Genomic DNA, 20,377 nt, shown 5'->3' with positions numbered 1-20,377 from the left:
GACTGTGTAGAATAAGGATAGATCGCTAAAAGAACAGGTCGCTAAAGGACAAGTCTCAAAATGACTGTGAGCATAATGACAGATCTCTAAAAGAACGGGTCGCCAATGGTCAAGTCTCAAAAAGGCTGTGTTGCATCAGGACAGGTCGCTAAAAGAACAAGTCGGCAAACGACAAGTCTCAAAAAGGCTGTGTAGCACAAGAACATGTCGCTAAAGAACAGGTCGCCAAAGGACAAGTATAAAAAAGACTGTGTAACATAAGAACAGGTCGCTAAAAGATAGGGTCGCCAAAAGGGCAAGTCTCGAAGAGACTGTGTAGAATAAGGATAGATCGCTAAAAGAACAGGTCGCTAAAGGACAAGTCTCAAAATGACTGTGAGCATAATGACAGATCTCTAAAAGAACGGGTCGCCAATGGTCAAGTCTCAAAAAGGCTGTGTTGCATCAGGACAGGTCGCTAAAAGAACAAGTCGGCAAACGACAAGTTTCAAAAAGGCTGTTTAGCACAAGAATATGTCGCTAAAGAACAGGTCGCCAAAGGACAAGTATAAAAAAGACTGTGTAACATAAGAACAGGTCGCTAAAAGATAGGGTCGCCAAAAGGGCAAGTCTCAAAGAGACTGTGTAGAATAAGGATACATCGCTAAAAGACAAGTCTCAAAAATACTGAATAGCATAAGGACAGGTCGCTAAAGGAATGGGTCGCCAAAAGACAAGTCTGAAATAGAGTGTGTAGCATAAAGATAGGTCGCTAAAAGAGGAGTCGCCAAAAGACAAGACTCAAAGAGAGTGTGTAGCATAAGGATAGATCGCTAAAAGAACAGGTCGCTAAAGGACAAGTCTCAAAATGACTGTGAGCATAATGACAGATCTCTAAAAGAACGGGTCGCCAATGGTCAAGTCTCAAAAAGGCTGTGTTGCATAAGGACAGGTCGCTAAAAGAACAAGTCGGCAAACGACAAGTCTCAAAAAGGCTGTGGAGCACAAGAACATGCCGCTAAAGAACAGGTCGCCAAAGGACAAGTATAAAAAAGACTGTGTAACTTAAGAACAGGTATCTAAAAGATAGGGTTGCCAAAAGGGCAAGTCTCAAAGAGACTGTGTAGCATAAGGATAGATCGCTAAAAGAACAGGTCGCTAAAGGACAAGTCTCAAAATGACTGTGAACATAATAACAGATCTCTAAAAGAACAGGTCGCCAATGGTCAAGTCTCAAAAAGGCTGTGTTGCATAAGGACAGGTCGCTAAAAGAACAAGTCGGCAAACGACAAGTCTCAAAAAGGCTGTGTAGCACAAGAACATGTCGCTAAAGAACAGGTCGCCAAAGGACAAGTATAAAAAAGACTGTGTAACATAAGAACAGGTCGCTAAAAGATAGGGTCGCCAAAGGCCAAGTCTCAAAGAGACTGTGTAGCATAAGGATAGATCGCTAAAAGACAAGTCTCAAAAATACTGAATAGCATAAGGACAGGTCGCTAAAGGAATGGGTCGCCAAAAGACAAGTCTGAAATAGAGTGTGTAGCATAAAGATAGGTCGCTAAAAGAGGAGTCGCCAAAGGACAAGACTCAAAGAGACTGTGTAGCATAAGGATAGATCGCTAAAAGAACAAGTCGCCAATTAACAAGTCTTCGAAAGACTGGGTCGCCAAAGGGCAAGTCTCAAAGAGACTGTGTAGCATAAAAATAGATCGCTAAAAGACAAGTCTCAAAAATACTGAATAGCATAAGGACAGGTCGCTAAAGGAATGGGTCGCCAAAAGACAAGTCTGAAATAGAGTGTGTAGCATAAAGATAGGTCGCTAAAAGAGGAGTCGCCAAAGGACAAGACTCAAAGAGACTGTTTAGCATAAGGATAGATCGCTAAAAGAACAGGTCGCTAAAGGACAAATCTCAAAATGACTGTGAGCATAATGACAGATCTCTAAAAGAACGGGTCGCCAATGGTCAAGTCTCAAAAAGGCTGTGTTGCATAAGGACAGGTCGCTAGAAGAACAAGTCGGCAAACGACAAGTCTCAAAAAGGCTGTGTAGCACAAGAACATGTCGCTAAAGAACAGGTCGCCAAAAGACAAGTATAAAAAAGACTGTGTAACATAAGAACAGGTCGCTAAAAGATAGGGTCGCCAAATGGCAAGTCTCAAAGAGACTGTGTAGCATAAGGATAGATCGCTAAAAGACAAGTCTCAAAAATACTGATTAGCATAAGGACAGGTCGCTAAAGGAATGGGTCGCCAAAAGACAAGTCTGAAATTGAGTGTGTAGCATAAAGATAGGTCGCTAAAAGAGGAGTCGCCAAAGGACAAGACTCAAAGAGACTGTGTAGCATAAGGATAGATCGCTAAAAGAACAAGTCGCCAATTAACAAGTCTTCGAAAGACTGGCTCGCCAAAGGGCAAGTCTCAAAGAGACTGTGTAGCATAAGGATAGATCGCTAAAAGACAAGTCTCAAAAATACTGAATAGCATAAGGACAGGTCGCTAAAGGAATGGGTCGCCAAAAGACAAGTCTGAAATAGAGTGTGTAGCATAAAGATAGGTCGCTAAAGGAGGAGTGGCCAAAGGACAAGACTCAAAGAACCTGTGTAGCATAAGGATAGATCGCTAAAAGAACAAGTCGCCAATTAACAAGTCTTCGAAAGACTGGGTCGCCAAAAGCAAGTCTCAAAGAGACTGTGTAGCATAAGGATAGATCGCTAAAAGACAAGTCTCAAAAATACTGAATAGCATAAGGACAGGTCGCTAAAGGAAAGGGTCGCCAAAAGACAAGTCTGAAATAGAGTGTGTAGCATAAAGATAGGTCGCTAAAAGAGAAGTCGCCAAAGGACAAGACTCAAAGAGACTGTGTAGCATAAGGATAGATCCCTAAAAGAACAAGTCGCCAATTAACAAGTCTTCGAAAGACTGGGTCGCCAAAGGGCAAGTCTCAAAGAGACTGTGTAGCATAAGGATAGATCGCTAAAAGACAAGTCTCAAGAATACTGAATAGCATAAGGACAGGTCGCTAAAGGAATGGGTCGCCAAAAGACAAGTCTGAAATAGAGTGTGTAGCATAAAGATAGGTCGCTAAAAGAGGAGTCGCCAAAGGACAAGACTCAAAGAGACTGTGTAGCATAAGGATAGATCGCTAAAAGAACAGGTCGCTAAAGGACAAGTCTCAAAATGACTTTGAGCATAATGACAGATCTCTAAAAGAACGGGTCGCCAAAGGTCAAGTCTCAAAAAGGCTGTGTTGCATAAGGACAGGTCGCTAAAAGAACAAGTCGGCAAACGACAAGTCTCAAAAAGGCTGTGTAGCACAAGAACATGTCGCTAAAGAACAGGTCGCCAAAGGACAAGTATAAAAAAGACTGTGTAACATAAGAACAGGTCGCTAAAAGATAGGGTCGCCAAAGGGCAAGTCTCAAAAAGACTGTGTAGCATAAGGATAGATCGCTAAAAGACAAGTCTCAAAAATACTGAATAGCATAAGGACAGGTCGCTAAAGGAATGGGTCGCCAAAAGACAAGTCTGAAATAGAGTGTGTAGCATAAAGATAGGTCGCTAAAAGAGGTGTCGCCAAAGGACAAGACTCAAAGAGACTGTGTAGCATAAGGATAGATCGCTAAAAGAACAGGTCGCTAAAGGACAAGTCTCAAAATGACTGTGAGCATAATGACAGATCTCTAAAAGAACGGGTCGCCAATGGTCAAGTCTCAAAAAGGCTGTGTTGCATAAGGACAGGTCGCTATAAGAACAAGTCGGCAAACGACAAGTCTCAAAAAGGCTGTGTAGCACAAGAACATGTCGCTAAAGAACAGGTCGCCAAAGGACAAGTATAAAAAAGACTGTGTAACATAAGAACAGGTCGCTAAAAGATAGGGTCGCCAAAGAGCAAGTCTCAAAGAGACTGTGTAGCATAAGGATAGATCGCTAAAAGACAAGTCTCAAAAATACTGAATAGCATAAGGACAGGTCGCTAAAGGAATGGGTCGCCAAAAGACAAGTCTGAAATAGAGTGTGTAGCATAAAGATAGGTCGCTAAAAGAGGAGTCGCCAAAGGACAAGACTCAAAGAGACTGTGTAGCATAAGGATAGATCGCTAAAAGAACAAGTCGCCAATTAACAAGTCTTCGAAAGACTGGGTCGCCAAAAGCAAGTCTCAAAGAGACTGTGTAGCATAAGGATAGATCGCTAAAAGACAAGTCTCAAAAATACTGAATAGCATAAGGACAGGTCGCTAAAGGAATGGGTCGCCAAAAGACAAGTCTGAAATAGAGTGTGTAGCATAAAGATAGGTCGCTAAAGGAGAAGTGGCCAAAGGACAAGACTCAAAGAACCTGTGTAGCATAAGGATAGATCGCTAAAAGAACAAGTCGCCAATTAACAAGTCTTCGAAAGACTGGGTCGCCAAAAGCAAGTCTCAAAGAGACTGTGTAGCATAAGGATAGATCGCTAAAAGACAAGTCTCAAGAATACTGAATAGCATAAGGACAGGTCGCTAAAGGAATGGGTCGCCAAAATACAAGTCTGAAATAGAGTGTGTAGCATAAAGATAGGTCGCTAAAAGAGGAGTCGCCAAAGGACAAGACTCAAAGAGACTGTGTAGCATAAGGAGAGATCGCTAAAAGAACAAGTCGCCAATTAACAAGTCTTCGAAAGACTGGGTCGCCAAAGGGCAAGTCTCAAAGAGACTGTGTAGCATAAGGATAGATCGCTAAAAGACAAGTCTCAAAAATACTGAATAGCATAAGGACAGGTCGCTAAAGGAATGGGTCGCCAAAAGACAAGTCTGAAATAGAGTGTGTAGCATAAAGATAGGTCGCTAAAAGAGGTGTCGCCAAAGGACAAGACTCAAAGAGACTGTGTAGCATAAGGATAGATCGCTAAAAGAACAGGTCGCTAAAGGACAAGTCTCAAAATGACTGTGAGCATAATGACAGATCTCTAAAAGAACGGGTCGCCAATGGTCAAGTCTCAAAAAGGCTGTGTTGCATAAGGACAGGTCGCTATAAGAACAAGTCGGCAAACGACAAGTCTCAAAAAGGCTGTGTAGCACAAGAACAAGTCGCTAAAGAACACGTCGCCAAAGGACAAGTATAAAAAAAGACTGTGTAACATAAGAACAGGTCGCTAAAAGATAGGGTCGCCAAAGGCCAAGTCTCAAAGAGACTGTGTAGCATAAGGATAGATCGCTAAAAGACAAGTCTCAAAAATACTGAATAGCATAAGGACAGGTCGCTAAAGGAATGGGTCGCCAAAAGACAAGTCTGAAATAGAGTGTGTAGCATAAAGATAGGTCGCTAAAAGAGGAGTCGCCAAAGGACAAGACTCAAAGAGACTGTGTAGCATAAGGATAGATCGCTAAAAGAACAAGTCGCCAATTAACAAGTCTTCGAAAGACTGGGTCGCCAAAGGGCAAGTCTCAAAGCGACTGTGTAGAATAAGGATAGATCGCTAAAAGACAAGTCTCAAAAATACTGAATAGCATAAGGACAGGTCACTAAAGGAATGGGTCGCCAAAAGACAAGTCTGAAATAGAGTGTGTAGCATAAAGATAGGTCGCTAAAAGAGGAGTCGCCAAAGGACAAGACTCAAAGAGAGTGTGTAGCATAAGGATAGATCGCTAAAAGAACAGGTCGCTAAAGGACAAGTCTCAAAATGACTGTGAGCATAATGACAGATCTCTAAAAGAACGGGTCGCCAATGGTCAAGTCTCAAAAAGGCTGTGTTGCATAAGGACAGGTCGCTAAAAGAACAAGTCGGCAAACGACAAGTCTCAAAAAGGCTGTGGAGCACAAGAACATGCCGCTAAAGAACAGGTCGCCAAAGGACAAGTATAAAAAAGACTGTGTAACATAAGAACAGGTCGCTAAAAGATAGGGTTGCCAAAAGAGCAAGTCTCAAAGAGACTGTGTAGCATAAGGATAGATCGCTAAAAGAACAGGTCGCTAAATGACAAGTCTCAAAATTACTGTGAGCATAATGACAGATCTCTAAAAGAACGGGTCGCCAATGGTCAAGTCTCAAAAAGGCTGTGTTGCATAAGGACAGGTCACTAAAAGAACAAGTCGGCAAACGACAAGTCTCAAAAAGGCTTTGTAGCACAAGAACATGTCGCTAAAGAACAGGTCGCCAAAGGACAAGTATAAAAAAGACAGTGTAACATAAGAGCAGGTCGCTAAAAGATAGGGTCGCCAAAGGCCAAGTCTCAAAGAGACTGTGTAGCATAAGGATAGATCACTAAAAGACAAGTCTCAAAAATACTGAATAGCATAAGGACAGGTCGCTAAAGGAATGGGTCGCCAAAAGACAAGTCTGAAATAGAGTGTGTAGCATAAAGATAGGTCGCTAAAAGAGGAGTCGCCAAAGGACAAGAGTCAAAGAGACTGTGTAGCATAAGGATAGATCGCTAAAAGAACAGGTCGCCAATTAACAAGTATTCGAAAGACTGGGTCACCAAAGGGCAAGTCTCAAAGAGACTGTGTAGAATAAGGATAGATCGCTAAAAGACAAGTCTCAAAAATACTGAATAGCATAAGGACAGGTCGCTAAAGGAATGGGTCGCCAAAAGACAAGTCTGAAATAGAGTGTGTAGCATAAAGATAGGTCGCTAAAAGAGGAGTCGCCAAAGGACAAGACTCAAAGAGACTGTGTAGAATAAGTATAGATCGCTTAAAGAACAGGTCGCTAAAGGACAAGTCTCAAAATAACTGTGAGCATAATGACAGATCTCTAAAAGAACGGGTCGCCAATGGTCAAGTCTCAAAAAGGCTGTGTTGCATCAGGACAGGTCGCTAAAGGAACAAGTCGGCAAACGACAAGTCTCAAAAAGGCTGTGTAGCACAAGATTAGGTCGCCAAAGGACAAGTATAAAAAAGACTGTGTAACATAAGAACAGGTCGCTAAAAGATAGGGTCGCCAAAGGCCAAGTCTCAAAGAGACTGTGTAGCAAAAGGATAGATCGCTAAAAGACAAGTCTCAAAAATACTGAATAGCATAAGGACAGGTCGCTAAAGGAATGGGTCGCCAAAAGACAAGTCTGAAATAGAGTGTGTAGCATAAAGATAGGTCGCTAGAAGAGGAGTCGCCAAAGGACAAGACTCAAAGAGACTGTGTAGAATAAGGATAGATCGCTAAAAGAACAGGTCGCTAAAGGACAAGTCTCAAAATGACTGTGAGCATAATGACAGATCTCTAAAAGAACGGGTCGCCAATGGTCAAGTCTCAAAAAGGCTGTGTTGCATCAGGACAGGTCGCTAAAAGAACAAGTCGGCAAACGACAAGTCTCAAAAAGGCTGTGTAGCACAAGAACATGTCGCTAAAGAACAGGTCGCCAAAGGACAAGTATAAAAAAGACTGTGTAACATAAGAACAGGTCGCTAAAAGATAGGGTCGCCAAAAGGGCAAGTCTCGAAGAGACTGTGTAGAATAAGGATAGATCGCTAAAAGAACAGGTCGCTAAAGGACAAGTCTCAAAATGACTGTGAGCATAATGACAGATCTCTAAAAGAACGGGTCGCCAATGGTCAAGTCTCAAAAAGGCTGTGTTGCATCAGGACAGGTCGCTAAAAGAACAAGTCGGCAAACGACAAGTTTCAAAAAGGCTGTTTAGCACAAGAATATATCGCTAAAGACCAGGTCGCCAAAGGACAAGTATAAAAAAGACTGTGTAACATAAGAACAGGTCGCTAAAAGATAGGGTCGCCAAAAGGGCAAGTCTCAAAGAGACTGTGTAGAATAAGGATACATCGCTAAAAGACAAGTCTCAAAAATACTGAATAGCATAAGGACAGGTCGCTAAAGGAATGGGTCGCCAAAAGACAAGTCTGAAATAGAGTGTGTAGCATAAAGATAGGTCGCTAAAAGAGGAGTCGCCAAAAGACAAGACTCAAAGAGAGTGTGTAGCATAAGGATAGATCGCTAAAAGAACAGGTCGCTAAAGGACAAGTCTCAAAATGACTGTGAGCATAATGACAGATCTCTAAAAGAACGGGTCGCCAATGGTCAAGTCTCAAAAAGGCTGTGTTGCATAAGGACAGGTCGCTAAAAGAACAAGTCGGCAAACGACAAGTCTCAAAAAGGCTGTGGAGCACAAGAACATGCCGCTAAAGAACAGGTCGCCAAAGGACAAGTATAAAAAAGAATGTGTAACTTAAGAACAGGTATCTAAAAGATAGGGTTGCCAAAAGGGCAAGTCTCAAAGAGACTGTGTAGCATAAGGATAGATCGCTAAAAGAACAGGTCGCTAAAGGACAAGTCTCAAAATGACTGTGAACATAATAACAGATCTTTAAAGAACAGGTCGCCAATGGTCAAGTCTCAAAAAGGCTGTGTTGCATAAGGACAGGTCGCTAAAAGAACAAGTCGGCAAACGACAAGTCTCAAAAAGGCTGTGTAGCACAAGAACATGTCGCTAAAGAAGAGGTCGCCAAAGGACAAGTATAAAAAAGACTGTGTAACATAAGAACAGGTCGCTAAAAGATAGGGTCGCCAAAGGCCAAGTCTCAAAGAGACTGTGTAGCATAAGGATAGATCGCTAAAAGACAAGTCTCAAAAATACTGAATAGCATAAGGACAGGTCGCTAAAGGAATGGGTCGCCAAAAGACAAGTCTGAAATAGAGTGTGTAGCATAAAGATAGGTCGCTAAAAGAGGAGTCGCCAAAGGACAAGACTCAAAGAGACTGTGTAGCATAAGGATAGATCGCTAAAAGAACAAGTCGCCAATTAACAAGTCTTCGAAAGACTGGGTCGCCAAAGGGCAAGTCTCAAAGAGACTGTGTAGCATAAAAATAGATCGCTAAAAGACAAGTCTCAAAAATACTGAATAGCATAAGGACAGGTCGCTAAAGGAATGGGTCGCCAAAAGACAAGTCTGAAATAGAGTGTGTAGCATAAAGATAGGTCGCTAAAAGAGGAGTCGCCAAAGGACAAGACTCAAAGAGACTGTTTAGCATAAGGATAGATCGCTAAAAGAACAGGTCGCTAAAGGACAAATCTCAAAATGACTGTGAGCATAATGACAGATCTCTAAAAGAACGGGTCGCCAATGGTCAAGTCTCAAAAAGGCTGTGTTGCATAAGGACAGGTCGCTAGAAGAACAAGTCGGCAAACGACAAGTCTCAAAAAGGCTGTGTAGCACAAGAACATGTCGCTAAAGAACAGGTCGCCAAAAGACAAGTATAAAAAAGACTGTGTAACATAAGAACAGGTCGCTAAAAGATAGGGTCGCCAAATGGCAAGTCTCAAAGAGACTGTGTAGCATAAGGATAGATCGCTAAAAGACAAGTCTCAAAAATACTGAATAGCATAAGGACAGGTCGCTAAAGGAATGGGTCGCCAAAAGACAAGTCTGAAATTGAGTGTGTAGCATAAAGATAGGTCGCTAAAAGAGGAGTCGCCAAAGGACAAGACTCAAAGAGACTGTGTAGCATAAGGATAGATCGCTAAAAGAACAAGTCGCCAATTAACAAGTCTTCGAAAGACTGGCTCGCCAAAGGGCAAGTCTCAAAGAGACTGTGTAGCATAAGGATAGATCGCTAAAAGACAAGTCTCAAAAATACTGAATAGCATAAGGACAGGTCGCTAAAGGAATGGGTCGCCAAAAGACAAGTCTGAAATAGAGTGTGTAGCATAAAGATAGGTCGCTAAAGGAGGAGTGGCCAAAGGACAAGACTCAAAGAACCTGTGTAGCATAAGGATAGATCGCTAAAAGAACAAGTCGCCAATTAACAAGTCTTCGAAAGACTGGGTCGCCAAAAGCAAGTCTCAAAGAGACTGTGTAGCATAAGGATAGATCGCTAAAAGACAAGTCTCAAAAATACTGAATAGCATAAGGACAGGTCGCTAAAGGAAAGGGTCGCCAAAAGACAAGTCTGAAATAGAGTGTGTAGCATAAAGATAGGTCGCTAAAAGAGGAGTCGCCAAAGGACAAGACTCAAAGAGACTGTGTAGCATAAGGATAGATCCCTAAAAGAACAAGTCGCCAATTAACAAGTCTTCGAAAGACTGGGTCGCCAAAGGGCAAGTCTCAAAGAGACTGTGTAGCATAAGGATAGATCGCTAAAAGACAAGTCTCAAGAATACTGAATAGCATAAGGACAGGTCGCTAAAGGAATGGGTCGCCAAAAGACAAGTCTGAAATAGAGTGTGTAGCATAAAGATAGGTCGCTAAAAGAGGAGTCGCCAAAGGACAAGACTCAAAGAGACTGTGTAGCATAAGGATAGATCGCTAAAAGAACAGGTCGCTAAAGGACAAGTCTCAAAACGACTTTGAGCATAATGACAGATCTCTAAAAGAACGGGTCGCCAATGGTCAAGTCTCAAAAAGGCTGTGTTGCATAAGGACAGGTCGCTAAAAGAACAAGTCGGCAAACGACAAGTCTCAAAAAGGCTGTGTAGCACAAGAACATGTCGCTAAAGAACAGGTCGCCAAAGGACAAGTATAAAAAAGACTGTGTAACATAAGAACAGGTCGCTAAAAGATAGGGTCGCCAAAGGGCAAGTCTCAAAAAGACTGTGTAGCATAAGGATAGATCGCTAAAAGACAAGTCTCAAAAATACTGAATAGCATAAGGACAGGTCGCTAAAGGAATGGGTCGCCAAAAGACAAGTCTGAAATAGAGTGTGTAGCATAAAGATAGGTCGCTAAAAGAGGTGTCGCCAAAGGACAAGACTCAAAGAGACTGTGTAGCATAAGGATAGATCGCTAAAAGAACAGGTCGCTAAAGGACAAGTCTCAAAATGACTGTGAGCATAATGACAGATCTCTAAAAGAACGGGTCGCCAATGGTCAAGTCTCAAAAAGGCTGTGTTGCATAAGGACAGGTCGCTATAAGAACAAGTCGGCAAACGACAAGTCTCAAAAAGGCTGTGTAGCACAAGAACATGTCGCTAAAGAACAGGTCGCCAAAGGACAAGTATAAAAAAGACTGTGTAACATAAGAACAGGTCGCTAAAAGATAGGGTCGCCAAAGAGCAAGTCTCAAAGAGACTGTGTAGCATAAGGATAGATCGCTAAAAGACAAGTCTCAAAAATACTGAATAGCATAAGGACAGGTCGCTAAAGGAATGGGTCGCCAAAAGACAAGTCTGAAATAGAGTGTGTAGCATAAAGATAGGTCGCTAAAAGAGGAGTCGCCAAAGGACAAGACTCAAAGAGACTGTGTAGCATAAGGATAGATCGCTAAAAGAACAAGTCGCCAATTAACAAGTCTTCGAAAGACTGGCTCGCCAAAGGGCAAGTCTCAAAGAGACTGTGTAGCATAAGGATAGATCGCTAAAAGACAAGTCTCAAAAATACTGAATAGCATAAGGACAGGTCGCTAAAGGAATGGGTCGCCAAAAGACAAGTCTGAAATAGAGTGTGTAGCATAAAGATAGGTCGCTAAAGGAGAAGTGGCCAAAGGACAAGACTCAAAGAACCTGTGTAGCATAAGGATAGATCGCTAAAAGAACAAGTCGCCAATTAACAAGTCTTCGAAAGACTGGGTCGCCAAAAGCAAGTCTCAAAGAGACTGTGTAGCATAAGGATAGATCGCTAAAAGACAAGTCTCAAGAATACTGAATAGCATAAGGACAGGTCGCTAAAGGAATGGGTCGCCAAAATACAAGTCTGAAATAGAGTGTGTAGCATAAAGATAGGTCGCTAAAAGAGGAGTCGCCAAAGGACAAGACTCAAAGAGACTGTGTAGCATAAGGATAGATCGCTAAAAGAACAAGTCGCCAATTAACAAGTCTTCGAAAGACTGGGTCGCCAAAGGGCAAGTCTCAAAGAGACTGTGTAGCATAAGGATAGATCGCTAAAAGACAAGTCTCAAAAATACTGAATAGCATAAGGACAGGTCGCTAAAAGAATGGGTCGCCAAAAGACAAGTCTGAAATAGAGTGTGTAGCATAAAGATAGGTCGCTAAAAGAGGAGTCGCCAAAGGACAAGACTCAAAGAGACTGTGTAGCATAAGGTGAGATCGCTAAAAGAACAAGTCGCCAATTAACAAGTCTTCGAAAGACTGGGTCGCCAAAGGGCAAGTCTCAAAAAGACTGTGTAGCATAAGGATAGATCGCTAAAAGACAAGTCTCAAAAATACTGAATAGCATAAGGACAGGTCGCTAAAGGAATGGGTCGCCAAAAGACAAGTCTGAAATAGAGTGTGTAGCATAAAGATAGGTCGCTAAAGGAGAAGTGGCCAAAGGACAAGACTCAAAGAACCTGTGTAGCATAAGGATAGATCGCTAAAAGAACAAGTCGCCAATTAACAAGTCTTCGAAAGACTGGGTCGCCAAAAGCAAGTCTCAAAGAGACTGTGTAGCATAAGGATAGATCGCTAAAAGACAAGTCTCAAAAATACTGAATAGCATAAGGACAGGTCGCTAAAGGAAAGGGTCGCCAAAAGACAAGTCTGAAATAGAGTGTGTAGCATAAAGATAGGTCGCTAAAAGAGGAGTCGCCAAAGGACAAGACTCAAAGAGACTGTGTAGCATAAAGATAGATCCCTAAAAGAACAAGTCGCCAATTAACAAGTCTTCGAAAGACTGGGTCGCCAAAGGGCAAGTCTCAAAGAGACTGTGTAGCATAAGGATAGATCGCTAAAAGACAAGTCTCAAGAATACTGAATAGCATAAGGACAGGTCGCTAAAGGAATGGGTCGCCAAAAGACAAGTCTGAAATAGAGTGTGTAGCATAAAGATAGGTCGCTAAAAGAGGAGTCGCCAAAGGACAAGACTCAAAGAGACTGTGTAGCATAAGGATAGATCGCTAAAAGAACAGGTCGCTAAAGGACAAGTCTCAAAATTACTTTGAGCATAATGACAGATCTCTAAAAGAACGGGTCGCCAATGGTCAAGTCTCGAAAAGGCTGTGTTGCATAAGGACAGGTCGCTAAAAGAACAAGTCGGCAAACGACAAGTCTCAAAAAGGCTGTGTAGCACAAGAACATGTCGCTAAAGAACAGGTCGCCAAAGGACAAGTATAAAAAAGACTGTGTAACATAAGAACAGGTCGCTAAAAGATAGGGTCGCCAAAGGGCAAGTCTCAAAGAGACTGTGTAGCATAAGGATAGATCGCTAAAAGACAAGTCTCAAGAATACTGAATAGCATAAGGACAGGTCGCTAAAGGAATGGGTCGCCAAAATACAAGTCTGAAATAGAGTGTGTAGCATAAAGATAGGTCGCTAAAAGAGGAGTCGCCAAAGGACAAGACTCAAAGAGACTGTGTAGCATAAGGATAGATCGCTAAAAGAACAAGTCGCCAATTAACAAGTCTTCGAAAGACTGGGTCGCCAAAGGGCAAGTCTCAAAGAGACTGTGTAGCATAAGGATAGATCGCTAAAAGACAAGTCTCAAAAATACTGAATAGCATAAGGACAGGTCGCTAAAAGAATGGGTCGCCAAAAGACAAGTCTGAAATAGAGTGTGTAGCATAAAGATAGGTCGCTAAAAGAGGAGTCGCCAAAGGACAAGACTCAAAGAGACTGTGTAGCATAAGGAGAGATCGCTAAAAGAACAAGTCGCCAATTAACAAGTCTTCGAAAGACTGGGTCGCCAAAGGGCAAGTCTCAAAAAGACTGTGTAGCATAAGGATAGATCGCTAAAAGACAAGTCTCAAAAATACTGAATAGCATAAGGACAGGTCGCTAAAGGAATGGGTCGCCAAAAGACAAGTCTGAAATAGAGTGTGTAGCATAAAGATAGGTCGCTAAAAGAGGTGTCGCCAAAGGACAAGACTCAAAGAGACTGTGTAGCATAAGGATAGATCGCTAAAAGAACAGGTCGCTAAAGGACAAGTCTCAAAATGACTGTGAGCATAATGACAGATCTCTAAAAGAACGGGTCGCCAATGGTCAAGTCTCAAAAAGGCTGTGTTGCATAAGGACAGGTCGCTATAAGAACAAGTCGGCAAACGACAAGTCTCAAAAAGGCTGTGTAGCACAAGAACATGTCGCTAAAGAACAGGTCGCTAAAGGACAAGTATAAAAAAGACTGTGTAACATAAGAACAGGTCGCTAAAAGATAGGGTCGAAAAAGAGCAAGTCTCAAAGAGACTGTGTAGCATAAGGATAGATCGCTAAAAGACAAGTCTCAAAAATACTGAATAGCATAAGGACAGGTCGCTAAAGGAATGGGTCGCCAAAAGACAAGTCTGAAATAGAGTGTGTAGCATAAAGATAGGTCGCTAAAAGAGGAGTCGCCAAAGGACAAGACTCAAAGAGACTGTGTAGCATCAGGATAGATCGCTAAAAGAACAAGTCGCCAATTAACAAGTCTTCGAAAGACTGGGTCGCCAAAGGGCAAGTCTCAAAGAGACTGTGTAGCAAAAGGGTAGATCGCTAAAAGACAAGTCTCAAAAATACTGAATAGCATAAGGACAGGTCGCTAAAGGAATGGGTCGCCAAAAGACAAGTCTGAAATAGAGTGTGTAGCATAAAGATAGGTCGCTAGAAGAGGAGTCGCCAAAGGACAAGACTCAAAGAGACTGTGTAGCATAAGGATAGATCGCTAAAAGAACAAGTCGTCAATTAACAAGTCTTCGAAAGACTGGGTCGCCAAAGGGCAAGTCTCAAAGAGACTGTGTAGCATAAGGATAGATCGCTAAAAGACAAGTCTCAAAAATACTGAATAGCATAAGGACAGGTCGCTAAAGGAATGAGTCGCCAAAAAAAGTCTGAAATAGAGTGTGTAGCATAAAGATAGGTCGCTAAAAGAGGAGTCGCCAATGGACAAAACTCAAAGAGACTGTGTAGCATAAGGATAGATCGCTAAAAGAACAAGTCGCCAATTAACAAGTCTTCGAAAGACTGGGTCGCCAAAGGGCAAGTCTCAAAGAGACTGTGTAGCATAAAAATAGATCGCTAAAAGACAAGTCTCAAAAATACTGAATAGCATAAAGACAGGTCGCTAAAGGAATGGGTCGCCAAAAGACAAGTCTGAAATAGAGTGTGTAGCATAAAGATAGGTCGCTAAAGGAGGAGTCACCAAAGGACAAGACTCAAAGAACTTGTGTAGCATAAGGATAGATCGCTAAAAGAACAAGTCGCCAATTAACAAGTCTTCGAAAACTGGGTCGCCAAAAGCAAGTCTCAAAGAGACTGTGTAGCATAAGGATAGATCGCTAAAAGACAAGTCTCAAGAATACTGAATAGCATAAGGACAGGTCGCTAAAGGAATGGGTCGCCAAAAGACAAGTCTGAAATAGAGTGTGTAGCATAAAGATAGGTCGCTAAAAGAGGAGTCGCCAAAGGACAAGACTCAAAGAGACTGTGTAGCATAAGGATAGATCGCTAAAAGAACAGGTCGCTAAAGGACAAGTCTCAAAATGACTGTGAGCATAATGACAGATCTCTAAAAGAACGGGTCGCCAATGGTCAAGTCTCAAAAAGGCTGTGTTGCATAAGGACAGGTCGCTATAAGAACAAGTCGGCAAACGACAAGTCTCAAAAAGGCTGTGTAGCACAAGAACATGTCGCTAAAGAACAGGTCGCTAAAGGACAAGTATAAAAAAGACTGTGTAACATAAGAACAGGTCGCTAAAAGATAGGGTCGAAAAAGAGCAAGTCTCAAAGAGACTGTGTAGCATAAGGATAGATCGCTAAAAGACAAGTCTCAAAAATACTGAATAGCATAAGGACAGGTCGCCAAAGGAATGGGTCGCCAAAAGACAAGTCTGAAATAGAGTGTGTAGCATAAAGATAGGTCGCTAAAAGAGGAGTCGCCAAAGGACAAGACTCAAAGAGACTGTGTAGCATCAGGATAGATCGCTAAAAGAACAAGTCGCCAATTAACAAGTCTTCGAAAGACTGGGTCGCCAAAGGGCAAGTCTCAAAGAGACTGTGTAGCAAAAGGGTAGATCGCTAAAAGACAAGTCTCAAAAATACTGAATAGCATAAGGACAGGTCGCTAAAGGAATGGGTCGCCAAAAGACAAGTCTGAAATAGAGTGTGTAGCATAAAGATAGGTCGCTAGAAGAGGAGTCGCCAAAGGACAAGACTCAAAGAGACTGTGTAGCATAAGGATAGATCGCTAAAAGAACAAGTCGTCAATTAACAAGTCTTCGAAAGACTGGGTCGCCAAAGGGCAAGTCTCAAAGAGACTGTGTAGCATAAGGATAGATCGCTAAAAGACAAGTCTCAAAAATACTGAATAGCATAAGGACAGGTCGCTAAAGGAATGAGTCGCCAAAAAAAGTCTGAAATAGAGTGTGTAGCATAAAGATAGGTCGCTAAAAGAGGAGTCGCCAATGGACAAAACTCAAAGAGACTGTGTAGGATAAGGATAGATCGCTAAAAGAACAAGTCGCCAATTAACAAGTCTTCGAAAGACTGGGTCGCCAAAGGGCAAGTCTCAAAGAGACTGTGTTGCATAAAAATAGATCGCTAAAAGACAAGTCTCAAAAATACTGAATAGCATAAAGACAGGTCGCTAAAGGAATGGGTCGCCAAAAGACAAGTCTGAAATAGAGTGTGTAGCATAAAGATAGGTCGCTAAAGGAGGAGTCACCAAAGGACAAGACTCAAAGAACTTGTGTAGCATAAGGATAGATCGCTAAAAGAACAAGTCGCCAATTAACAAGTCTTCGAAAACTGGGTCGCCAAAAGCAAGTCTCAAAGAGACTGTGTAGCATAAGGATAGATCGCTAAAAGACAAGTCTCAAGAATACTGAATAGCATAAGGACAGGTCGCTAAAGGAATGGGTCGCCAAAAGACAAGTCTGAAATAGAGTGTGTAGCATAAAGATAGGTCGCTAAAAGAGGAGTCGCCAAAGGACAAGACTCAAAGAGAGTGTGTAGCATAAGGATAGATCGCTAAAAGAACAGGTCGCTAAAGGACAAGTCTCAAAATGACTGTGAGCATAATGACAGATCTCTAAAAGAACGGGTCGCCAATGGTCAAGTCTCAAAAAGGCTGTGTTGCATAAGGACAGGTCGCTAAAAGAACAAGTCGGCAAACGACAAGTCTCAAAAAGGCTGTGGAGCACAAGAACATGCCGCTAAAGAACAGGTCGCCAAAGGACAAGTATAAAAAAGACTGTGTAACATAAGAACAGGTCGCTAAAAGATAGGGTTGCCAAAAGAGCAAGTCTCAAAGAGACTGTGTAGCATAAGGATAGATCGCTAAAAGAACAGGTCGCTAAATGACAAGTCTCAAAATTACTGTGAGCATAATGACAGATCTCTAAAAGAACGGGTCGCCAATGGTCAAGTCTCAAAAAGGCTGTGTTGCATAAGGACAGGTCACTAAAAGAACAAGTCGGCAAACGACAAGTCTCAAAAAGGCTTTGTAGCACAAGAACATGTCGCTAAAGAACAGGTCGCCAAAGGACAAGTATAAAAAAGACAGTGTAACATAAGAGCAGGTCGCTAAAAGATAGGGTCGCCAAAGGCCAAGTCTCAAAGAGACTGTGTAGCATAAGGATAGATCACTAAAAGACAAGTCTCAAAAATACTGAATAGCATAAGGACAGGTCGCTAAAGGAATGGGTCGCCAAAAGACAAGTCTGAAATAGAGTGTGTAGCATAAAGATAGGTCGCTAAAAGAGGAGTCGCCAAAGGACAAGAGTCAAAGAGACTGTGTAGCATAAGGATAGATCGCTAAAAGAACAGGTCGCCAATTAACAAGTATTCGAAAGACTGGGTCACCAAAGGGCAAGTCTCAAAGAGACTGTGTAGAATAAGGATAGATCGCTAAAAGACAAGTCTCAAAAATACTGAATAGCATAAGGACAGGTCGCTAAAGGAATGGGTCGCCAAAAGACAAGTCTGAAATAGAGTGTGTAGCATAAAGATAGGTCGCTAAAAGAGGAGTCGCCAAAGGACAAGACTCAAAGAGACTGTGTAGAATAAGTATAGATCGCTTAAAGAACAGGTCGCTAAAGGACAAGTCTCAAAATAACTGTGAGCATAATGACAGATCTCTAAAAGAACGGGTCGCCAATGGTCAAGTCTCAAAAAGGCTGTGTTGCATCAGGACAGGTCGCTAAAGGAACAAGTCGGCAAACGACAAGTCTCAAAAAGGCTGTGTAGCACAAGATTAGGTCGCCAAAGGACAAGTATAAAAAAGACGGTGTAACATAAGAACAGGTCGCTAAAAGATAGGGTCGCCAAAGGCCAAGTCTCAAAGAGACTGTGTAGCAAAAGGATAGATCGCTAAAAGACAAGTCTCAAAAATACTGAATAGCATAAGGACAGGTCGCTAAAGGAATGGGTCGCCAAAAGACAAGTCTGAAATAGAGTGTGTAGCATAAAGATAGGTCGCTAGAAGAGGAGTCGCCAAAGGACAAGACTCAAAGAGACTGTGTAGAATAAGGATAGATCGCTAAAAGAACAGGTCGCTAAAGGACAAGTCTCAAAATGACTGTGAGCATAATGACAGATCTCTAAAAGAACGGGTCGCCAATGGTCAAGTCTCAAAAAGGCTGTGTTGCATCAGGACAGGTCGCTAAAAGAACAAGTCGGCAAACGACAAGTCTCAAAAAGGCTGTGTAGCACAAGAACATGTCGCTAAAGAACAGGTCGCCAAAGGACAAGTATAAAAAAGACTGTGTAACATAAGAACAGGTCGCTAAAAGATAGGGTCGCCAAAAGGTCAAGTCTCGAAGAGACTGTGTAGAATAAGGATAGATCGCTAAAAGAACAGGTCGCTAAAGGACAAGTCTCAAAATGACTGTGAGCATAATGACAGATCTCTAAAAGAACGGGTCGCCAATGGTCAAGTCTCAAAAAGGCTGTGTTGCATCAGGACAGGTCGCTAAAAGAACAAGTCGGCAAACGACAAGTTTCAAAAAGGCTGTTTAGCACAAGAATATATCGCTAAAGACCAGGTCGCCAAAGGACAAGTATAAAAAAGACTGTGTAACATAAGAACAGGTCGCTAAAAGATAGGGTCGCCAAAAGGGCAAGTCTCAAAGAGACTGTGTAGAATAAGGATACATCGCTAAAAGACAAGTCTCAAAAATACTGAATAGCATAAGGACAGGTCGCTAAAGGAATGGGTCGCCAAAAGACAAGTCTGAAATAGAGTGTGTAGCATAAAGATAGGTCGCTAAAAGAGGAGTCGCCAAAAGACAAGACTCAAAGAGAGTGTGTAGCATAAGGATAGATCGCTAAAAGAACAGGTCGCTAAAGGACAAGTCTCAAAATGACTGTGAGCATAATGACAGATCTCTAAAAGAACGGGTCGCCAATGGTCAAGTCTCAAAAAGGCTGTGTTGCATAAGGACAGGTCGCTAAAAGAACAAGTCGGCAAACGACAAGTCTCAAAAAGGCTGTGGAGCACAAGAACATGCCGCTAAAGAACAGGTCGCCAAAGGACAAGTATAAAAAAGAATGTGTAACTTAAGAACAGGTATCTAAAAGATAGGGTTGCCAAAAGGGCAAGTCTCAAAGAGACTGTGTAGCATAAGGATAGATCGCTAAAAGAACAGGTCGCTAAAGGACAAGTCTCAAAATGACTGTGAACATAATAACAGATCTTTAAAGAACAGGTCGCCAATGGTCAAGTCTCAAAAAGGCTGTGTTGCATAAGGACAGGTCGCTAAAAGAACAAGTCGGCAAACGACAAGTCTCAAAAAGGCTGTGTAGCACAAGAACATGTCGCTAAAGAACAGGTCGCCAAAGGACAAGTATAAAAAAGACTGTGTAACATAAGAACAGGTCGCTAAAAGATAGGGTCGCCAAAGGCCAAGTCTCAAAGAGACTGTGTAGCATAAGGATAGATCGCTAAAAGACAAGTCTCAAAAATACTGAATAGCATAAGGACAGGTCGCTAAAGGAATGGGTCGCCAAAAGACAAGTCTGAAATAGAGTGTGTAGCATAAAGATAGGTCGCTAAAAGAGGAGTCGCCAAAGGACAAGACTCAAAGAGACTGTGTAGCATAAGGATAGATCGCTAAAAGAACAAGTCGCCAATTAACAAGTCTTCGAAAGACTGGGTCGCCAAAGGGCAAGTCTCAAAGAGACTGTGTAGCATAAAAATAGATCGCTAAAATACAAGTCTCAAAAATACTGAATAGCATAAGGACAGGTCGCTAAAGGAATGGGTCGCCAAAAGACAAGTCTGAAATAGAGTGTGTAGCATAAAGATAGGTCGCTAAAAGAGGAGTCGCCAAAGGACAAGACTCAAAGAGACTGTTTAGCATAAGGATAGATCGCTAAAAGAACAGGTCGCTAAAGGACAAATCTCAAAATGACTGTGAGCATAATGACAGATCTCTAAAAGAACGGGTCGCCAATGGTCAAGTCTCAAAAAGGCTGTGTTGCATAAGGACAGGTCGCTAGAAGAACAAGTCGGCAAACGACAAGTCTCAAAAAGGCTGTGTAGCACAAGAACATGTCGCTAAAGAACAGGTCGCCAAAAGACAAGTATAAAAAAGACTGTGTAACATAAGAACAGGTCGCTAAAAGATAGGGT

Source organism: Lepisma saccharinum, unplaced genomic scaffold, assembly GCF_977018435.1.
Source record: "Lepisma saccharinum unplaced genomic scaffold, izLepSacc3.1 HAP1_SCAFFOLD_105, whole genome shotgun sequence".
Lineage (NCBI taxonomy): Eukaryota > Metazoa > Arthropoda > Insecta > Zygentoma > Lepismatidae > Lepisma > Lepisma saccharinum.
The sequence above is the reverse complement of the archived record's forward strand: the minus strand, read 5'-3'. Positions refer to the sequence as shown.